The sequence below is a fragment of the Haliotis rubra genome, unplaced genomic scaffold (assembly GCF_003918875.1).
Source record: "Haliotis rubra isolate DU_JTF1 unplaced genomic scaffold, ASM391887v1 Scf1129, whole genome shotgun sequence".
NCBI lineage: Eukaryota > Metazoa > Mollusca > Gastropoda > Lepetellida > Haliotidae > Haliotis > Haliotis rubra.
Genome location: NW_025765036.1, coordinates 18420 through 39591, shown reverse-complemented (window position 1 = coordinate 39591; position 21172 = coordinate 18420). Strand labels below are relative to the sequence as shown.

At 38.3% G+C, this 21172-nt stretch overlaps 1 protein-coding gene across 1 annotated transcript in view; it reads right to left on the bottom strand.

The window, feature by feature from the left end:
• LOC124290935 (pyruvate carboxylase, mitochondrial-like) overlaps positions 1–12382 on the bottom strand; it is a 49154-nt gene extending 36772 nt beyond the window's left edge. Inside the window, 1 exon segment of the mRNA XM_046727785.1 lies at positions 12272–12382. The gene's annotated coding sequence lies outside the window, so the exon portion shown is untranslated.
• Between the last annotated feature and the right edge of the window lie 8790 nt (positions 12383–21172).

The following is a 21172-nucleotide window of genomic DNA, read 5'->3' as shown; positions in this document are numbered from 1 at the left end:
CATAGACCTCTGTACCAACAGCTGACTAGCAGCAAAGAGTGACTTGATCTTCTGAACGGTATAAGTCTGAGTGACTGAGCATGGTTTTATGACGCTTTTAGCAATATTCCAGCAATATCACAGCAGGGGACACCAGAAATGAGCTTCACATATTGTACCCATGTGGGGAATTGAACCCAGGCCTTCAGTGAGTGAACGCTTTAACCACTAGGCTACCCCATTGTCCCAAATGGTATAAGTAACATAGGTTACTAAAGACAAGTAATACAGTGTACTAAAAAGCAATTTCTATCTTAGATTAACTTAACAGGGAGATTTTAATTCATTTGAACATTGGCAAACCTAACATACATTTATTTATATACTTTCTCAACAGCTCAATAGGTTGTATAATAATGCAGACATCCTGTTCAAGGTTAGATTCACTGTTTACCAGTACAATGCTAATACATGCTGTGACTTATGTAATGTGGCAATGAAAAATGCAATTGTTTGGCTTCTCGCTTTGCAGAAAAATATATTGTGTCTTGAAACAGCTGCCAAAACACAACACCGTTTCAAACAACAATACCTAGTGACCTTGACCACAATGGCAGTCCTTCACATTGAAGTCAAGCATAACTGGTTCACAGTGCACAAACACAAACTACTGGAAACATATTTTTCAAACTTATTGAGAGGTAATTGAGAGTGTGCTGCTCCTTTGGGTTCAACATATATAAATACTTTAATGTAAACATTTTTTTTCTAGGAAACTTACAATATTTCAATTATGAATGATATGCATTGAAGCAAACAACATCATGGACAACAGCTTCTGGCTTATTGCACAGACCGAGGTTCAGTATAGATGCTGAAATTGTTTTCAAGCTACTTTTTCAGCTTGAAAATGGTGTAAGAATCACTATTGACCCAAAAGCTTGTAGAATGCTGATCAAACAATTATGAAAGAATGTATTTATCTGTAAAAATCTGTAAATCACAAAGAAAAGTGTCGGTATCTATACCCAAACCAAACCTACTTGTAGATAAATCTGGCCAATAAATACTATTGCAAGAGATTACTGGGAAAACAATACCATCACTACTACAGGGCTGTAAGGTCCACTATCACTATCACTGTGTCCATTCAACAAACCCCAGCTTCTCTCAACACTACCTCCACCCATAATCATCAATTAATCAAATGAAATAAAGATTTTCTCAAACCAGGCCATTCAGAAGCACCCACACGTACAGATAATCAATAGAAGCGACCAAAGTAATTAAATTACTATTTGGCTTTCTTCCATTACCTTCAACAGAGCCCCACAGCGATTACGGTGGACATGTTCCTCTAGACGATCACTCCTGTCTGTGATACCAGTTGAACTGTTATATATGAGCCAGTGGCGAGTTTCGTAAACAAGCAAAAACCACTACCATAAATGATGTATTAAACATGCAGGTCATATAACCAGTGGGGATAAGAGACTGTACTTGCCCCAATTAGAGTTCCTGTATTAAAGATGCATCAACAGACGTCAGGCAAAAACATAGGTCAATTCTCATCAGTCAACAGGTCACCAGTAATAACTTCACTGACTGCCTTTTCAATCATTAACAAGCAAACAACTGTAGAGTGAGTGAGTGAGTGAGTGAGTTTAGTTTTACACCTCTTTTAGCAATATTCCAGCAATATCACGGCGGGAGACACCAGAAATGGGCTTCACACTCTGTACCCATGTGGGAAATCACCGGGTTTTCGGGGCGATGCGCGAACAGCTTTAACCACTAGGCTACCCCAACGCCCAACAACTGTAGACAATAGAACAAAATAGAATGCTATTATCAGCCAATGAAAAGAGAGTAGTAAGGAAATGGTGTCTAGCTCAAGGCAAGAAGGGGTAAGGATGAATAACCAGTGAAAACACTTGCTTTGTTCACAAATCACATGCCAAGGATTGAAGGAATCTCAAGCTATCTTTCCAACCTTAAACTTAAATTCAAGCCAAAGCATTCAAGTCTCTTCCTCTAGTGTGGCTATTGGTTCTGTTATCAGTGACATACAAGACACCTCAAACCTACCCATTTCAGCAGTATGTATGCATGTAAATTAACATGATTTAGGAAATTTTCATTTCCCTATTTAGGGCAGATTAGCCTACGTTTGGTGCGGAATTGGCGCTGAATATTGTCTCTGGGCATGTAGAGATAAGTCACTGATAGTGAATATAAAATCTCTTCAAATGAATAATAAGAAAACCTAGACCTAGACACTTTAGCAACCAATCAACTGAATAATTATAATGATTAAAAGATACAGTTTGAATAGACCGAAATTCATGTTGGCTAGTAACCTTAACCAAATTCTTTGAATATATTTTGTACAAACAATGCAAACAAGTGCCTCCAATAGAATGCAGAAACTGTGAGTGTATGTTCACTTCATTTAGAGACACCATGTTTGTGTCAAATTAACAGCAATCAGTAAACTAGTCTCAAATCACATTTCTGTGGGATCCCTACTATTTTAACCTGTGACACCTACAACTGAAGTCTTAATAAGCCTTTCGACACACGTTGCCAGACAAAATAAATAACTTACATAAATCCCAGACCCAATTGAAAGCAACTGTCTGACATTAATCTGCCATTGTCCATGCTGGCTCATGAATATGATGATAATCAGTTCCCTATTTAACATTGCCATGCCCACTGCATCCAGTCAATGCTTCATTTTCATGTATGGAATTAATATCAGCTGGAAATAAGTGCCTGGGACAATGATGCCTACATTAATGTTCACTGACAATCATGTATGTACTTCAGCTGTGCATGCAGGATTCAGCAAGTTCAGATGTTATTGACAATTATATTTTCAATTAAGGATGTATTCCAGATGTATAGTATATCAAACATGGAAAACATCAGCCTAAACGAAATTTATTCTGACAATACACAAGCAATGTCACAAAAGGGTTTGTTCTTATGAAAAAAATATTTAATAAAACAAAGAGTGAGGGATTGAGTGAGTTGCCACACTGAGCAAGGTAACACCCCTTCATACCTGATATTTGTTATAGACAGGTGTAACTAAAGTGAGTGAGTGAGTATGATTTTACACCGCTTTTAGCAATATTCCAGCAATATCACGACGGGGGACACCAGAAATATGTTTCTCACATTGTGCCCATGTGGGGAATCGAACCCGGATCTTCAGCATGATGAGCGGACACTTTAGCCATGAGGCTACCCTACTGCCTGTTTAACTAAAGACTATCACTGCCATCTATGACCTGGGAAACTGTTGAGATTCTGTGAAGCATACAGGTCCACAGTGACCATTGCTTGTTGTATGGGACTCGGTGGTCAAGTTGGGTGGCTTTAGGTCATCTGTCCCTACTACACTTGTGATGTCCATCACTGGATTGTCTGGTCCAGATTTGAATATTTATAGACCGCCATCACACAGCAGAAACACCCCTGTGAGTGTGGAATTAACAAATAAATGACTTTTCCTAATTGCTCCAGTACAACAAATAACATGTCTTTTCTAGATGAAGTCTGTCAAGCTACAATTACCTGTGCCTGTTGCCAATGCTGGTTTGAATGATGCAAGTCTCTCATTGAAAGCACAGGAAGGGTCTGACACTTTACCAGTAATTCCTAGTTTTGAACAGAGCTATATATAATGATATGTAATTATGTATATTTGCCATTGTCATTTTAAGAAGAAAGACAGAAGCAAGTATCAAATATCAACACTATTACCTAACACTGACATGTGCTGGTCTGGACCATGGATGACATCAGTCAAGGTTGAACGACTTCATACCAGGTGTGTGCCCGGTACTAATACCTTCCCACATGAAACAAGGCAGGCAATGAATAGTGTAAAATGATCCTCAATGACAACAGCTTGGGGGCATCTGTTAGTTAAGATTGCATCACATGTCTATGCCTCAGCTCCACTCCAACTCCACACATATCCAGGCTTTGTGCCGATCTCCTGCTGACAGTGGTCTTATAATACAGGCAATAACCTTTACCTTCTTGATACTTACAGATTCAGCTTGTCAGTATCAGAAGTAACTAGGTATGAGCTTAAACACGTTTTTCAGGTCTTTCACTAGATTCAGTATCAAACAGAAGTGCTTCCCGGACAGTTTTTAGAAATAACAACCAAATATAATGCACCTGATCACATACACTAGTGCAGGATAAAAGTCCTTCGAAGTGCTGAAATACATCATTATCAGCTTCCTGTGGAGAATACAGAACAACTTGCCTCAAAGGTTCACAGGACATTACTATCCCATCCTACCGGGCACCCAATGTCAGCTGATATGTGACTGGAGGCATAGAAGGTGACTGATGAAATACCACAGGCAACACAGGACGCCATGTGTAGGACGGAAGCCGTGTACACTGTCCACAATCACTGCTGCTTCACACAAATAAAAGGGACATGTTGCTTGGATGTGTTCAGACACTGTACCCCTGGACATGACTACTTTCAAGTATTCCATGGGGGCCTCATCAGCATGATTTACTAAACAATACAACAAGGTGTACACAATTTCACAAATGTAGCAGTAATCATGGGGACAATATAATCAAAGTATTGGTCATCACAAACTGTATGTAAGTTTTTTGAGAAAAAAAAAATGTAAAATCTACTAGCCTGAGAAGTTCATGTTGGCGTTATATTTCAAAATATACATTTATTAAAAACTCCCAAATGAGGTCAAAGAACACCCAATTTCATACCTATAGTTAATTGTTCATCACATGACAGAATAACTACAATCACCTGGGAAAATCCAGCTGTTTGCTCCTGGGTTAAGCTACACTGAACCGACATTTACTTGACCTGGCCTCGAACTGCTGATAGCAATATAAGTGATCACAGAGGAACATATGTAAACATAAGTACACAGTTATGTAACAACATATCTTATAAGCGAGAAATCTGGTGTTACAATAAGGGTGATTATGAAATGCTCAATTATCTTATAGAAAATACAGAATGGAAGGATTTATATAATGGATGTTCAAATGTTAATGATGCTTGTTCACTATTTTATAACAAATTTACTCAACAGGTGAAATCATGTATTCCTTCAAAAATAGTAACTATTCGTCCAAATGACAAACCATGATATGACTCTAATTTGAGGAGGGAATCCCGTAAAAGAGACTGATTACGGAGAAAGGCCAAGAAAACAAAAAGAAGCTGACAAAAAGCATATAAACAACAGAGAAATAGAGTAAACAACATGAAATGTTATGCGAAGAAAACTTCTACTCTAATATTAATGGCCTACTTTTGGAATTATACTCTGAAAATAAATCTTCATATTGGAAATTATTACGTTATATTGTTAAAAACTTCGGGCTCTACTTAGCATATTCCTCCTCTCAAGCAGAATGTTGTTGATGAATTTCCAACTATTTTCTGATTTGGAAAAAGCTGAAAAACTTAATACATATTTCGAATCAATTTCCCATTTGAATGATAAAGATGTACCATTACCACATTTTCCCTCAAGGACCAATATGCAGTTAGATAAAATAGTAATTTCTGAGAAGGAAGTATCTGATGTTATAAAATGTTTACAGTTAAACAAAGCTTCAGGGCCGGATAGAATAAGTCATAAATTATTAAAGAATACCGTTTATTCCATATCAAGCCCCTGTGTTTACTGTTCAATTTATCATTGCAATATAGTGTGTATCCAAATATGTGGAAAAGTGCATATGTCATGCCTCTGTTTAAGAAAGGTGATCACTCTATTGTTTCCAATTATAGACCTATTTCTCTTATAAGTTGCATAGGAAAACTGTTTGAAAGAGTTTCCTTGTTAACAAACTTTTATATAAGTACCAATCAGGCTTTCAAGCAGGTCATTCAACTGTCCATCAATTAATTGAACTTTACCATCATATTTGTACATCTCTCGACAACAAAGAAAAATATTGTATGGTATTTTGCGATGTATCCAAAGCTTTTGATCGTGTGTGGCACAAAGGGCTTGTACGTAAATTAGAGATGTATGGTATTAGAGGCCAGCTTTTGCAATGGATATCGAGTTACATAAGTGATCGCAGTCAACACGTCTTTGTAAACGGAGCTATATCCAAGCCCAAGTACTTAACAGCTGGCGTCCCCCAGGGATCAGTATTGGGACCCTTTTTGTTCGTGGTCTATGTTAACGATATTGCTGATAAATTAGATTGTGTAACAAGACTTTTGCTGACGATACCTCGCTTGGAAAATCATCGAAAAATACTAAAGAAATCGAAACTTCTCTTAATACCAATTTAGACATATTATATAGCTGGAGCAAAAACTGGCTTGTTTCATATAATCCTGAAAAAACAGAAGCAGTGTTGTTTTCCATGATTGATGAAACTGAAGAATTGAAATTATTTTTTGACGGAAAGCAAATCAATTTGGTAAACAATCATGAACATCTCGAATAACATTTGAAGCAAAAGGCAAATGGTCTTGTCATACTAATCAAATTATCAAGTCGTGTGCTCCAAAATGATATCATCAATGCGGAAATTGAAATACTTACTTAACAGAAATACAATCAATACTATTTATAAGATATTTATCAGACCACACTTTGAATAAGCTTGTGAATTATGGGATGGCTGTACTGTAAAACAGAAAGAAAACTTAGAGAAACTTCAGTTAGAAGCTGCCAGAATAGTTCTGAGGGTCTACCTAGATATACTTCACGTCAAATTCTATATTATGAGACAGGCTGGGAAAGGCTGGATGAGCGAAGAAAAAAACAAGAAAACTTTGTCTATTCTACAAAATTCAAAATGATTTAGCCCCTGTATACTTAAAAGATATTACTCCAGATAGTGTTGGATCAACATCTAATTATAACCTTAGGAATGCTAGCAATATTATTCTACCTTCTGCAAGGTTAAGACTTTCATATGATTCCTTTTTCCATCAACTGTAAGAATGTGGAATAATATTTCTGATACCGAAAGAAATGGAGCCTTCATTACAAAGTTTCAAGTCGTTACTTAAAGTCTGAGCAACCTGTAGCTCCATCATATTACTCGTTTGGAATTAGAAAATTAAATATTATACACACAAAGTTGAGATATATGACTAGTCAGGTAAATTATGATCTGTATCGTTTCAACATAAAAGATTCAGCTTCTTGTTACTGTGGCAATACTTGTGAAAATGTACATCACTTCCTATCAGAATGTAAACTGTACAACATCCAAAGGGAAATATTAATGTTAAATTTAAAAAGTATTGTAAATCGAGACTCTCCAATCACATTGTCATTGATCTTATTTGGAAGTCCTGATATGACCATTCAACAGAATGAATACGTTTTTAAAGGTGTGCAAACTTTTATTCATCAATCGAAACGTTTTGTGTGATCACATGAGTCCTCTACTTAACTTTCCTATCTCTTCTCTCTATTCTTTCCTAATATGTATATAATTGGAAATGTATGTATGTAAATATTAGGGAGCGGGTATTTTAAGTTGGATTACTTGTCCCCAATCCCTTTCACATTTGTGAATAAAATATGTTTAAATCAAATCAAATCAACTGAAGATTATAGTCTCAGACTGATAAGCACCATGATAACATTATAAAACTTCCTGATCACAGTAATTACTTAATACTTTTATAAAAGAATTACCTGTCAATTGTACACTGCTTTTCACTTCCCAGTGAAGGGACATTTATGAGAGACACTACAGTATACAGGTGATGATGCAAGTTGGTCAATACATTTTATCTTGGTCAAAGAGAGCAACTGTGTGAACTTTGAACCCGGACAGACTAAATATTTCCATATATTCTCAGACGGTTAAATGACTCAAAGTTCACATCGCTTCACCTTAGCTGCACTCCTCTTATCACTTGACCGAGCTCCGAAGGGGAAACCTGTTGAATATGTATTTCAACAATGAAAACTAAAACATGGTTATGGTTGAGTACTGTAAAGAAGATAGTAAACAAATTCCGCTATCATATTTGTCAGTGTAACACTGTCAACATTTCACTGCTGATATGTGATAATGTAATCCATTTTGTAATGGGATCAACATTAATTATCTGGGGACATCACTTGTGCAGTTTTGTGACACAGTGAGGCTGTTCTGTCATAAACAGTAGTCAAGTACACTGAAGATCATCAACAATACTGTACATATAAGATCAACAACAATACTGTACAATAAAGACCATCAACAATACTGTACACTGAAGATCAACAACACTGTACACTGAAGATCAACAACACTGTACACTGCAGATCAACACTGTATATAGAAGATCATCAACAACACTGCATACTGAAGATCAACATCACTGTACACTGAAGATCATAAACACAGTACAAAGATCATCAATAGCACTGTACTCTGAAGATCATCAACACTGTACACTGAAGATCATCAACACTGTACACTGAAGATCATCAACACTGTACATAGATCATCAACAACACTGTACACTGAAGATCATCAACAACACTGTACACTGAAGATCATCAACACTGTACACTGAAGATCATCAACACTGTACACAGAAGATCATCAACAACACTACACTGAACATCATCAACATCACTATACTCTGAAGATCATCAACAGCACTGTACACTGAAGATCATCAACACTGTACACTGAACATCATCAACAACAATGTACACTGAAGATCAACAACACTGTACACTGAAGATCATCAACAACACTGTACACTGAAGATCATCAACACTGTACACTGAAGATCATCAACAACAATGTACACTGAAGATCAACAACACTTTACACTGAAGATCATAAAACAACACTGTACACATACGATCATCAACAACACGGTACACTGCAGATCATCAACAACACTGTATATAGAAGATCATCAACAATACTACATAGAAGATCATCAACAACACTACATAGAAGATCATCAACAACACTGTTCACTGAACATCATCAACAACACTACACTGAACATCATCAACATCACTGTACTCTGAAGATCATCAACAGCACTGTACACTGAAGATCATCAACAACACTGTACACTGAAGATCATCAACAACACTGTACACTGAAGGTCATCTACACTGTACACTAAAGACCATCAACAACACTGTACATAGAAGATCACCAACACTGTACACTGAAGATCATCAACAACACTGTACACTGAAGATCATCAACAACACTGTACACTGAAGATCATCAACAACACTGTACACTAAAGACCATCAACAACACTGTACACATGAAGATCATCAACACTGTACACTGAAGATCATCAACAACACTGTACACTGAAGATCAACAACACTGTACATTATCATCAACAACACTGTACACTGAAGATCATCAACACTGTACACTGAAGATCATCAACACTGTACACTGAAGATCATCAACAACACTGTACACTGAAGATCATCAACAACACTGTACACTGAAGATCATCAACAACACTGTACACTGAAGATCATCAACAACACTGTACACTGAACATCAATCAACACTGTACACTGAACATCAACAACACTGTACACTGAACATCATCAACAACACTGTACACTGAAGATCATCAACAACACTGTACACAGACGATCATCAACAATACTGTACATAGAAGATCATCAACAATACTACATAGAAGATCATCAACAACACTGTACACTGAACATCAACAACACTACACTGAACATCAACATCACTGTACTCTGAAGATCATCAACAGCACTGAACACTGAAGATCATCAACAACACTGTACACTGAAGATCATCAACAACACTGTACACTGAAGATCATCAACAACACTGTACACTGAAGATCATCAACAACACTGAAGATCATCAACACTGTACACTGAAGATCATCTACACTGTACACTGAAGATCATCAACACTGTACACTGAAGATCATCAACAACACTGTACACTGAAGATCATCACTGTACACTGAAGATCATCAACACTGTACACTGAAGATCATCAACACTGTACACTGAAGATCATCAACAACACTGTACACTGAAGATCATCAACAACACTGTACACTGAAGATCATCAACAACACTGTACACTGAAAATCATCAACAACACTGTTCACTGAAGATCATCAACACTGTACACTGAAGATCATCAACAACACTGTACACTGAAGATCATCAACACTGTACATAGAAGATCATCAACAACACTGTACACTGAAGATCATCAACAGCACTGTACACTGAAGATCATCAACAACACTGTACACTGAAGATCATCTACACTGTACACTGAAGATCATCAACACTGTACACATCAACAACACTGTACACTGAACATCATCAACAACACTGTACACTGAACATCAACAACACTGTACACTGAAGATCATCAACAACACTGTACACTGAAGATCATCAACACTGTACACTGAAGATCATCAACAACACTGTACACTGAAGATCATCAACACTGTACATAGAAGATCATCAACAACACTGTACACTGAAGATCATCAACAACACTGTACACTGAAGATCATCAACAACACTGTACACAAGATCATCAACAATAGTGTACACAGATCATCAACAATAGGTTTCCATCCTTTAACCACTAGAATACCCCCACCACCCCCTATCTAGAACTGAACCAAATACATGCAGGCATGGCAGAGGATCTGTTTATTCCTGTAATTCAATACTGACTGACAGACTGCACTGACATGAAGTCAGCAGATGCCGAGTGTGACAGGTGTATCTGATTCTATATAACCTTCAGGTAACCAATGTAGACCTGTATCGGAATAAGTCATCTTGTTCACACAGAGTTGCTGTCGCAAAATGATTTTCCTGAGTCCATGTTGGCTGATGAGTTCACAAACTTGAAGACCCTTTAACACAAATCTTAGCTGACCCAACACAAGGACAATCAAGTATGCCTGCATTACCTGGTATACATTAAATAACATTATCAACTGGCATAATCCTAACACAGATTTTTAGAAATTTCTACACAATCTGCTGAACACATGTTGAACAAAGTCAAACTGAAACAACTTACCATAATCATGAATATTCATACAACTAACCATGCCAACAGAGTAATCATTATATTGAGATTGTAATTATGAAGAAAAGTTAGGTAGAAATAATTCATATTTCTACTTCCATAGAACAAGTTGTAGAACAATTACAGTTCTAGTGTTTGTCAGTTACATAGTGTGAACAGCTGGCAACAATTGGGCTTGATGAAAAGTAAACTTTAAATGTTTTCAGAAATGTCTGTATTCAAGTGAGCAATTGCAAGTTGTTTCCATAGCAAATCCCCTTGTGTTTGTGCATGAGTTAGAAAATAAATGAAGCATTTGTAATTATGTGCTTTTAACAGGTCATTCAAAAGTGTCAACTAATTTGTCGGGGAAAGCTATTATAAGTTCTTGCATTTCATGAGTGAGTGAGTTTTACGTCGCTTTCAGCAATATTCCAGCAATATCATTGCGAGGGACACCAGAAATAGGCTTTACACATTGTACCCAAGTGGGGAATCGAACCCAGGTCTTTGGCGTAACAAGCTCGAACGCTTTAACCACTAGGCTACCCTACCACCCGTATATTTTAAGAAAAATACTTAGCGCTCTTTTCTAATACAAACAGCTATGAGTTTTCAGTGCAAAACCTCAAATGTTATTTATTGTGATTTTTTTAGAGTGTGTTTATTTTCGCCATTTTTTTAAATACAGATTTTGCTAATACAGAAGTAAATTAAATTAATTAAATTAAATTTAGCTTTGTACAGTAGAATACATCTTTTATAGCAACAGAATGTTGTAAACAACTTAAACTTAAAAATAAAAACATGACAGAAACCATTTCAATGGAAAAAAATACAAGTGGATTCTTACGGTTTTGAACAGCTGAAACCAGTGCACAATAAGGGAGGTAACTCTCACCAGGTAAATCCGAAATGCAAGAATAATACATTTACTGTTAAGATGGCATTTCTGTGGGCACAATATGATAATGTGTTCAATGGTCGCTTTACACAAAAACCGTTGCACAGTCGAATTACAAGCATGTTTCATAACTGCGAATCTATTTACCAGGATGAACGATCTGGTGGCTCTCATGCGTGACTCGGTGATAAATCTTGATCTTGCACGCGGCAACATGCGTGTACGAAATGCATCAACACGTACTGAGTGTTATATCAAGATATGATATATTTAGAGAGATTAATCTAATAATGTTGACGCAGATACACTTGCCTTTGTCCAGATGAGATATGTACCCGCAATCTCCTCACGCCTCCCCAGTCGACCGGCTCGAATGCATCAGTGACAGTCCCGGTTGTAAATAGACTGTCTATCACGTGCCTCCTCCGACCTTGACCTTCAAGATGAGATGGCGTTCATGGTAGAGTGCCCACGTCCTTGCCCAATCAAGAGCACATATGTTACATATACAATAAGGGTGCTATTGTGTGTAGGGGGTGGGGGTTGGGTGGGGCGGGTTGATGTAAAATGTTCTTTTATTTATATTTTTAAAATACAAAATACGTATAAATAGCTAGAAATATAAATGGATATGCATGCACAGAGAGATATAGAGTGAATCTTAGTGACTGCATTAACCTAAAGAGCCTGCATTAACCACCTCTCCGCACACATACGCACATGCACGCGCGCACACACACACTCTCTCACTCAACCAGGGACCGAGTCCGCACAATATACATATACTTCGTGACTAAACTACAATTAATGTCCCATCCAAGGCGTTTCAGTCCATTCATAAGTAAGAAGTAAGTAAACATGGCTATTCGCCAATGCATATATATATCTGCATGCTTGATTGCTTGTGACTGGGGTACAATTACCGAGGTGACACCCCCTTAATCTACTCCAGCTGCAAGCGCTCATGGGTTTAATGCACATCTTAGTGCTTGTCACTTGTCATTAATAACTGCATCTGTTTACTCAATTCAGTTAATGTGGAAATACAACTATATTGTACGACAATTCTGGAATTGAATGTTTGTTATAGGTATAGGTATATAAGGTATGTCTTATACTAACAACTAGTCTCTGAAATGAACATACGTGTATTTTACAGAGAAAAAAAATCAAAGTGAAAAAAATAGAATATAATGAAAAGGAGCCCTGAGACTTTCTTCATTTTCAGAAGCTGTGGAAATCTAGACTTGCCACATTTTCTAGACTTGCGTGGGATTTCTTGGATATATTTACTTCAGGGTCTGTATGACAGACTATAGGTATGTCTTTGTAAGGCCACATATGTGACAATGAAGTCGTATATGAGACTCGTTTGACGGAGTCTTTTTTATTACAACTACATTTTGACATATCACATACTCCACATGTTCCTTCACACGTCGTGAAGAATTGACGTTGATTTGAAAAGCATTTAACGATATCCATCGACTGGGCGAGGCCGCGCACTGGTCCCAACCGACCCTAGCCTCCCGAGACACCTTGTGTCAGCTCCTATCGACTTACATACAGTACATCAACCCTATGTCTTCAGGGCTAGTATTCTGTTAAACCTACACTGTAGGTTTGCGAAGCCTGGAGATAGAGAGGGTGTGGTACAACTTGAATTAGTCTGGCTCAGTCCATGAACCATATTATCTTACCTTCCACCCAGCCCTTTCTGTAATGCAAAATCTACAGAGGAAGCAAGTTGAGACAGTCTTCAGTCACCTCACTGGGGCTTGTTTTTTTGTTTCTATAATCGGTAGTTTAAGTGCCTTTAGATATGTACCCCTTTTCAAAATCCTGGCTACGCCTCTGGGTAAGGGCGTTAATTACAGTAGGCCCTATTCATGACATCCCATGACAATGGTCAGTCAGAGGTCTAACTTAACCGGACTTTGACCTCTACCTGGATCTCCGTGCCCAGCTTGACAGCCCAGCTAGGCAAACTGCAAGAAATAAGCATTACCCTAGAATCTCACAGAAACATTTGAGGTGTCGTTGGGTAATTGATAGGACATTTCTCCTCCCTCTGGAAATACCCCTCCGACCTGGAACCACCCACACAATGCATCTCGTCATTCTGCAATAACCAAAGAAGGTTTTCAGCCACTGCTTTGAATATGAAATGTTGGTCGCTGACACCATATATGAAAATGCTGCAAACTTGTAAATTGAACCAAAGTTTACCTGCTATTTTATACATAAAACACAATATAATTCGATTTAAAGAGTGTTTGAACCGTTACGCATCTGGGAAATGTGACGTCCTATTATTGCGTCAGTATCCAAAGACGTCATTTAACGATTTGCCTTGGAACTAAACTTTTAAACATTTTCCTTTCCATTCATTTCGGCAGTTACGCACTGGTATTGCCTCTTCTAATCCTACATATGGCTGAGTGCGGCGTAAAACTCAACTCACTCACTCTAATCCTACACATAGCGACGTCGGTTACCTTTCTGTTAATTCATGGTGGTCACACTACCCGATCCATTTCGCTTCTTTTTTGCCAGCATAGGAACTTACTTTTACCCGGTTATAGGTAGAGCTGGCTATCGATATCAAATCATAGAGATCGATAATCGTTAAGCAAATATCGATTGGTGTTCGATGAATATTGGAAAACTTCCTTTGAGAACAAATATCATAAACGTCTGAATGAAATCATGCGTGTTTCACATCACTGGTGAGCGGTGATGTACAGAATGGTAACAAAACACCGCCCTGAACGTCAATTGGAAGTAGCCCATGAATGAAGACCTTACTCTGGGTATTGTGTGACTAAATTTAAACTTTTTTTCATATCGATAATCATTAATAATTGTTCCCATTATCGATCTCTTTAGCCCGCCCAGGTTGTAGTGGGACAGAGGCACTTAAAGCTCCTTATAGTCCTCGCTATGTTGTGTGGTTGATATGTAGGGCCGGGGTATCATATTACGTGACTTTCCCAGGAGTATGCCCTTGTATAGTACTGGGCTAACTAGACGTGAGATAGGAAAAAACTGCACCAGTGGCCGTTCACTCATTTTTACAAAAGGAAATGTTATTTTACTGTGAGAACATACACTGGCATTTTTCATAAGCGATTAAACCAAAAATATATATAAATATATATCGCAAATATAGTATGACCAGAAATTATTGAGAATTTTAGGAATATGTTTAATTGGATTTCTAGTATAAACAACCTTGACCAGCTATCAAGTGCTTGGTTTCATTCAAGAGAGACAACTCCGTTAATCATTTTTCATTAGTTTGTGAAGAGTTATCCCCCCTTTGTTTACTTGCTAGCAGACGACATTTTCAGTGATCATCAGTATGGATGATTTAGAGAAGAGGAGTTGATTTAAGAGTATTATAACAGGGACATCAGATCAGCTTAAGTGATTTCAAGTAGAACAGGCATCCCTTTGTCCACTGTTTATCGTGTTTTGAAAAATATTGCAAATGGATATGGCATTGAGCCCCAGGGAGGCGCAGGTAGGCCCGGAAAATTGACTGTCGGTGACAGGAGGCGACTTGGTATTCTTGTTTCTAAAAACAAACGAAGGAGTTTAGAAAACTTAAGGCTGGATATGATTGATAGAGGAACTGTGGTTGTCTGTAAGGAGACAATAAGAACTGAGCTGCCTGCAATGGGTTGGCAGAAAAGTCGAGGAATTCCATCACCGATCATGAAACCTGAACAAAAGGAGCGAAGGTTGAACTGGTGCTTACAGCATAGAAATTTTAACTGGGACAATGTGATTTTCTCAGATGAAAGTTCTGTGTGGCTGTTTCCTAATACATGGAAATTCTGGACCAAACAAACTGAAAAACCTTTGTATCAGCGCCCAAAGTACAGTCCGAAATTTAACGTGTGGGGTGGCATATCTGTGTTAGGGGCAACGCCACTCTGTGTATTTGAAGGGAATATGAACAGTGAGCGGTACACAGATATTTTCAAAGGACATTTACTTTCATCTGCTCACGTGTTCTATGGAAATGTTTGGATTTTCCAGCAGGACAACGACCCAAAACATCGTTCAAAGCATTCACAGGCCTGGTTTCGGACCCAAAATATGACATTATTAGATTGGCTAAGCTATAGCCCTGACCTAAATCCAAAAGAAAATGTTTGGGGACTTATGAAGGAAAGTGTCAATATGAAAAATCTGACAAATATTGCTGAAATGAAAGAAGAGGTGGTCCGATATTGGGACAGCATGGACCACGACTTTCTAACTTCTTTGATCAGTAGGATGCCCCGCCGCATTGAAGCCTGCATTGCTGCCCATGGTGACTTGACAAAATACTAACTGTTCACCTGTCTTTGAATCTGGAGTTAAGTTCTGCTAATATTCACATTTAATACGTGAGTAATGAGTGAAAAAAACAAAAACAAATTACAATCTTAAATTCTCAATAATTTCTGGTTGTACTGTATACTGCCGCGTCACTGCGTCACTGTAGCTCACCTGGATGTGCTCTTTTAATACTGTCTTCATATATACTGAGGAATATGAATTGTTAAACCATTCTATAACATACATCTTACAGTTCAGCTCTCTTCGTCAGTCACGCGAAATGAGAAGTGTAACGCCGCTTTAAGCAATAATCCAGCAACATCACGGCGGGGGACACCAGAAATGGGCTTCACACATTTTACCCATGTGGGGAATCAAACCCGGGCCTTCGGCGTGACAAGCGAACGCTTTACCCACTAGGCTACCCCACCGCCCCAAGTGCAGTTTGAGAGAAATGCATGATCGTTTTGAGACATTTTGCAATGTTGAGTCCCACATAAATACAATTTGTTTATTATATATACTCTAACGAATCTCAGGGGTTCCAGCTTATACTGAAGCGGAGGTATAATCATGTTCAAAATTATTGCAAATATCAAAAGTATAAATAAATAAACTGATTCCCACTTTAAAAGACGGAATAATTCTAAGAAATTTGTTTTTGTTTGTTTTTAAGTTCGTGAAGTATCAACTTCCTTTATCTAGTCAGTCCTGAAGAGAGGATCTGTACAACGTGAAGAAATGCATTTTCTGAATTTTAACACAAGCTCAAACTGCATCGTGAAAAGCTAATCGCTGTACTATGGACAGACATAGGAAAACACAGTACACTTTGAAACAAATGTCTGTGTAATGTACATGAATAAATACATTGTTCTGTATGGTTAATTTGCAAATGTCAATTAACTTTTAAGCATCGTATCAGTGCAAAAGATCACAGTGTTGATACATGTCATACCGTACCCGGTCGATTCATCAGCGGCGCGCGTAAAATGTTTTCCTCCATCCACATATTCCAAGTAATCTTTCCTGGTGCGGCTTTGATGACGAAACGGACCAAACCACAAAAACGGAAAATATTTTGAATAATTGTCTTTCTTTCAACTGTTCAATACATATACACTCTTCAAAGATACGCACAGGTGATTTTGATAACATTGGACTCATGTAGCTGCGGCAAAAGCAATACAAATATACTATTTCTTTCCAACACGTCATCACTGTGTGATTGTAAACAGCTTTTTCCCTTGTTTGAGAAGCGTTTGAAGAAATATTCGCCAAAACGTTACCACGAGAACATGCAAAGCAAAATGATGCACGTGCAAGTAAGCGGAAAAGCATGCGTTATCGATCACTATAAAAGACAAACGTTGTGTTAATTTTGTCATTCGTTTTTGCCTGGAAAAGAGGAAATCATCATGCCACGACTGAGTGCCGCCAATCGAAACATCGCCATAGGCCGCCTTGAAGCTGGGGAGTCGCAGTCTGCAGTTGCCCTACATTTCGAAGTTCATCTGATCTTGCATTCTGGATCGTTTTCTGCAGACCAATTCCGCCCAAGATCGCCCGAGAGGCGGCTGTGCAAGAGTTATCAACCAAGCCGAGGACTGCTACATCCGGGTTGCTCACTTGCGTCATCGTCTTGCCACAGCCGTGGAGACTGCACAACGCATTCCTGGTTTGAGAAGAACTTCCGACCAAACTGTCAGTAATCGATTGCGTGAAGTGGGGATTCGACCAAGAAGGCCAGTTGTTTTGGGAGACTTCCATTGGTGCAATCGCTTGCGGTGGTGTCGTAGAGTTCGGAACCTTAGAAACTGGAGGCGAGTCTGGTTCAGTGATGAATCACGAATTCCTCTTCCCCGGCGAGATGGAAGACAACGTGTGAAGCGTTCGGAGAAATGACCGTTTTGCCCCTAAATGCATTCGACAGGTCGAAAGATTCGGTGGAGGCAATGTCATGGTGTGGGGTACTATATTCAGCGCACAAAGATCTGATCTAGTGGTGGTTCAGTGTAATTTGACAGCAAATCGGTATGTCAACGAAGTCCTTGCACATAACATGCTTCCCATTATGAACCGACAGAGGGAGCTGTTCCAGCTAGGGCTTCAACGAGTCCATTTTTTTGGACTCGAGTACTCGAGGGGTGAGACTCGACTCGGACCCGAGTACTCGAAATTCATACCTTTCAAGTAAACGTTCAATTGTCAAGATAGTTACCTAATCATTTTCAGAAGTGAAATCTCAATCGATGTATAATATTTACTCTCATCTGCAGACTTGTAACAACTAATACCATACAGCCACACCGTGTGAGGAGTAAACTATTTAATCTAGGTGTTAATGAAAACATTATCAGATGGGTAAAAGAATTCAGGGTACATAGAACTCAGTATGTCAGTGTCAATGGCTATCAATCTTCTTTTCTCTCAACCTCTGCTGGAGATCCACATGGCTGTGTTCCTTCGTTCGTACGCTTCGTTTTGTATACCAATCATCATGACTGTTACTTGTCAATATATGACTTGCTTACTGTGAAATTTGCAGATGACGCCACTGTTACTGGCCTAATTTCTGATTCTGAACTTTATTATCATCAAGGCATTGACAAAACCGTAATGACAGTTTTTTATCAAACCTTTATTCAAAGTGTGTTGACCTACAATTTTCTATGTTGGTATGGGGATCTGTCTCATCGCAACAAAAACAGACTTTTCAAAATTGTTAATACTGCTTTCAAAATTTCTGGAGTGTATTTCGAGTATAGTCAAAAAGGCAGCTAAAATTAGATTTGATAGTTGACATATTTGATCTCACCATTTTGAACTACTTCCTTCTGGACGCTGCTCTCGATTACCTTCCCTCAAAACAGAGCTCGACAGTCTTTCATACCATCAAGTATTCGTGAATGCTACAAATATTTTGAATCATCATCATGTGATTAAAACTAGAATTATTCAGCCTCTTTACCTATGTGGTTAATTGAATTATATCATGTCAGTTTTATTTGTAAATAGCATTCGTTTTGAGCATGTAATTATTGTGCATATTTTTGTGAACTGTGTATATATTCATTTTGAGACAGTTTGGATGTATGAGAATTTCCTCCGGGATAATAAAGTTACTAGTATATCTTTTTCTTAATATTAGACGTTAACGGCCGTTCATGCTTAGCACATGGCAGACAGTCCGTCAACGTCAATAATTCGAGTTATCTCCCCTTTTCGAGTCCTCGAGTCCTTGAAAATGGACTCGAGTCCAGCTAAACCCGACTCGTCCTCGAGTACCCGTGGAAGCCCTAGTTCCAGCATGACAACGCTACTTTACATACAGCATGCGTCACGATCTGTACCCTTGCCAATTCTAACGTCAGTGTCTTGCCATGGCCTTTCTGATCACCAGATCTAAACCCGATAGAACACCTATGGGATGGACTCGATCGACGTGTACGTCAACGTCAAAACACGCCTCAACCTCTTCCAGAACTGGCCAACGCATTGCAGGAAGAGTGGGGAAGAATTCCACAAGAGCGACTTCGTCGACTTATCCAGTCTGTGCCGAGACGGTACCGAGCAGTAATCGATGCGAATGGTGGCCATACAAAGTACATGTAATGATTTTGAAGCCATCTTGTGGACTGCTGTAATGACTGCTGTTGTGTTGGTGAACTCTTTGTCTAGATCTATAGACGTGTGAATATTCACCTATTTACCATTGAAATTACATGAGATAAAATTCTTTAAATAACTAACGCAATACATTCTTATAACAATGGCTTATGCGTTTCTTTTTGGGAAAAGTGTACTTTAAGACCAAAGTTATTGTGAAATGGAAAACCCCAAAAGACAACAAAAAAATAAAGACAATCACTGCCAAGGGTGAAATCGTTTGAGAAATAAAGAGCAACAAAAACACATATGAAAAACGCTCCTGTCATATATGCAATGTATCTTAACAGGTCACACGAGGGAGTTCAGCGGCAAGTGTTGTTTACACGGTCGGTAGTGCCACAGTCTAATCTACGCATACAGATACTTTTATCACATCCTCAAATTATGTATGTATCCGAATTTCCTTCCTTCCTGTTTCAAATGCATTTTTACAAATGGTTTTCAGCATGTTATATTTTTTTTCATTTGGCCTTTTTTTTGTACTTTTACACCTTACTGAAATCATTACAAATTACGAAACTTCCCCCTATTATATTTCTTTAAATATATTCATAAATGTCAAGTTCAGGTAGTACCTCAGTAAGTAGCTATAAGATGATATTTCTTTAGACTGTGGCCCTGACACCATTCCAAAAATACGCTTCCATACTAAATGTGTCCAGTTTGTACATTGATGCAGTGGCCACATTGAGGCCACAATATGTTGACATGACATTTGGTGTCTGATTTGTCCGCAAATTTGTGTATGCATGTATGCAGCGTGCATGCAGCGATGTTAGACCGCAGACGCAGATAACGTTACATTCTTCTGTTTCAAGAAACTATAATGCATCGTTTCTTTTCTCTTTTCGTGGATTTATATACGTATTACAAATACAGAGATGACCATCGGCCTGCAGAGTTTCACTTAGTACCCTACTGGTATGCTAGGAATTGTGTTCTTTTAGTGTCAGTGTGTTCTTTCAGGTTAACCTGTGTTGAACGTTTCAGATGAAAAATATGTTTGAATCTATTTGATCGAAAAAGTTTAGATATGATTTCGAGAGATTTCGCATAAGTTAAACCGTGCTTAGTCGCCCGATCCCATTCTCTTCCCCACAGAGGTTACTCAAGTCATATCTGCGTGGGAAGATATTACTTGAGTAACCTAAGAGAATTCCCCATCCTTGCTTGTCCGGATTTTATCATAACCGGAAGTCGACACTTTGC